The sequence below is a fragment of the Artemia sp. Qi Xiang Cuo genome, chromosome 21 (assembly GCF_049724085.1).
Source record: "Artemia sp. Qi Xiang Cuo chromosome 21, ASM4972408v1, whole genome shotgun sequence".
Taxonomy (NCBI): domain Eukaryota; kingdom Metazoa; phylum Arthropoda; class Branchiopoda; order Anostraca; family Artemiidae; genus Artemia; species Artemia sp. Qi Xiang Cuo.
In genome coordinates this window covers 17,875,085-17,878,176 of record NC_142814.1, presented here as the reverse complement: position 1 = coordinate 17,878,176, position 3,092 = coordinate 17,875,085, and the positions used below count along the sequence as shown (strand labels likewise).

The 3,092-nt window shown below is 37.1% G+C and overlaps 1 pseudogene; it reads left to right on the top strand.

Moving 5' to 3' along the window:
• Positions 1–2,434: 2,434 nt before the first annotated feature.
• The window catches only part of LOC148939294 (uncharacterized), a 3,276-nt pseudogene continuing 2,618 nt past the window's right edge, over positions 2,435–3,092 (top strand).

Below are 3,092 nucleotides of genomic sequence, written 5' to 3'. Positions count from 1 at the left end.
AAAAATTCAAATAAGTCCATCTAGACTGACTCTCATCCAAAATAGTGAATCAAGAGCCTATCAATAATCAGAGTTGCCAACTTTTTGGTCCATAAATATGTCCCCTGAGTATCCAAAATTATGTCATTTTTAGCTAAAATATGTCCATATTTCGTCTTAAATATGTCCTAAATATGTCCATCTTGAAATCTCAGAACCCAGAGGTTATTTTTCTTATCAATTGGGATATTGACCAAAAGACGCTTTGGAAACATCTTTCAAAGCGGCCAGTCAACATCAAATATATTGAAAACGAAAAAAAAAACATTTAATACAAGCACAAAACTAATTCTTCGCGATTTTTTGTTTACAAAACTAATAAAAACAAGTAAACACAAAAAATAATTTGTGGGAGCTTAAGATTGGTCTTCTAGCGAGAATTCATCTTAGTCGGGGAGCCAAAGTTGAAAAAGTCGTCAAATAACGATTTGTAAAAAACATTTTGGTACATGAGTTCTGACTTTTGGAAACAATGTTTTTGAACATGCTGATTCCATTTATTTCGGGAATCGCGACCACCAAAGTGCGCTTCATAGTTTACCATGAGGTCAAAGTTTCGACTCAATCATCTATGGTAAAAATTTTAAAACTTAACATGTTTATTGTTAAGTAGATGACACTGCATCGTTCTCGTGGCTTTGTTATGGTTATGTTTACTGCCATCTGCCTTGCTGGTGCAAATTGATGGTTAAAAAGCTAATTAACTCTATTATCTGATCCTCAAATGTTTGTTTTTATTAGTATTTCACTTTTTTTTGTTTCGCCTCGTCTTTCAGGAATCCTTGGTATATAAATTTATAATGCATAGGCTAAAAGTCTTACCAGTTTTGGGGTCAAAGGATAGTTAGAGGCTTACTTAAGTGGTTTAAAAGTAGGGTAAAGGTGCAGATTAGTTCCTCCTGATAAAAGCAACTTATTTATTACAATTATTCAGTAAATTATAGGGGTGTCCACGGGAGGGGTTTTACGAGGAGCTTGGCTCTTTTGTGAGCTAGCCTAGGTGGTACAGGTTTTTTTTCTAGCATAGTCAAGCAAAGGTGGTACACTCTGACAATACTTGGCCGTCTTCTCTTTCCTCTTTTGTGTGTCAAGAATCTCACTATTTACCATTGCTCTTCAAGTCACTAACTTTATAGCACATCCAGACTATCCGCTCTCTGGAAAAATGGGATGGAAATCCGGAAAAAAGAATAGCCCTCCAGACTTATCGGTTTAAAAAAAATATCGGTACAAGTTTATCAGACATCCTTATGAAATCTGTTTTTCTGAGCCAAAACCTATAGAAAACAATTTTAGAGCCTCAGTTAGACTATTTAACTTTTTTCTATTTTAAACCACATCAGACAACTATTTTTATTTATCACTTATCATGTTTAATCGTCTCCTTCTTCTGTCATTTTTTTCCAGAAAAGCTGTCCACGCTACAGTCTTCCATCCCATTTTTCCATTTTCGGACCCTCTGATCCTTCCTGCCCAGAAAACGGAAAAAGGGGATGGAAGACCTGTCTACATTTCCAGATTTCCGTCCCATTTTTCCAGAAAGCGGATAGTCTGGACGTGCTATTAGGTGGCACAAAAAATTTTTAGGCTAGGTTGAAGAAGGTTTGGTGGTACCTTCTTTTTGGCCAATACTATGCTGCAATGCCCAATACTAAGCCACAAAGTTGTAAAATTGTTCAATGGAGCATTATTATTATTATTTAGGGTGGACTCAAATGGGTTGAGACTCAGGCCTCCAATGCCCATTGCCTCCACAATGGAGCAGTAAGAATTGTCATTTTCCATCTTTTGAGGGACCAAGACTGAATATGAGTATGCTTTACAGAGGCGAAAAAATTGAAATTTAGCACTAAGAAGTGTCTTTTTTCTTCCATTTTGGACTTCTCATCACTGCTGGAGGGGGGGGCTTTAAGTACTGTCTGGTTTGAAGATTTTTTTTTCACCAGGTCTTTCCACTGCTTATAGGATCCTATTATAGACTATAATAGTCTGTAGATACTGGAAATGGATCGGTTATATATCATGAAGAAATTCTTGAATTTTTTTTTCTAAGGTTACCATTAGTACCATACTAAATTTCTTCTCTATTTTGCAGAATAGCATGGAATCATTTGCCAGAAAAAAATTAGATGCTCTATATAGCCCCCCCAAAAAAAATTACTATGCAAAGTGTTTAATCTGCCAAACCGATGGAAAAGGACAGCTTCACACTGTTAGTGATATAAAACGTGTCCGAGAACTTCTAATGACCAGATGCAAGTGCAATGCTACGTACCATGCTCTAAGAAAGGACTGTCAGCAACCAAACTTCTTACAGAAAAAGCTTGTTTGGCATAGAACTTGTTGACAAAAATTTTTGTCTTGTGATCTCCATGGAGGTCTTCAGCAAGCAAATATGCCAGCTACACCTGCAAGACTCACTAGAACATTGGCAACAGAAGTGAGTTTCTCATATGCTGACTGTTGCATCATTTGTGGCAAAAAGGGAAGTACCAAGCGTAAAAGTGAGAATCTTCTTGCAATTAAAACGATAGAAAGGCAACAGAAGTTATCACAGCATGCTGAAAGACTTTTACGAGAAATGCCTGCTGTGTTTGCAAGGTCCAAAGACAAAAATTTGATTCAGTTGAGTGCAAAATACCACCAAAAATGCATGCTTAGCTTTTTTAAAAAGAAGACTGAGGAAGAGACTAACTTTTCTGCCAGAGAGTCTGTTGCAAAAAGTGTGGTGGATGAAATTGAAACTCGTCTTAAGGAAGGAAGAATATACTCGCTTAGTGAGCTAAGGCAGAAATTAAGCAGTGGACTAGCTAGTTCAAGTCTGGAAATAAAGGCCCATGATGTTAGGATACTGAAAAAGCAATTGAGTGTGAAGTATGGCAAAGCACTAGAAGTGAGCTCTGGTAAAAAGGCAGACCAGTGCTTTTACTATTTGAAGCATAAAGTATCTGTTGGAGCCCTGAGCCGTTAGGTTTCAAAGTTTGTCAAAGAAGCAGATGATTCAGTTGTGCTCGTAGAGAGTCCTACCTTAGATACAGACTGTGAAACAAACG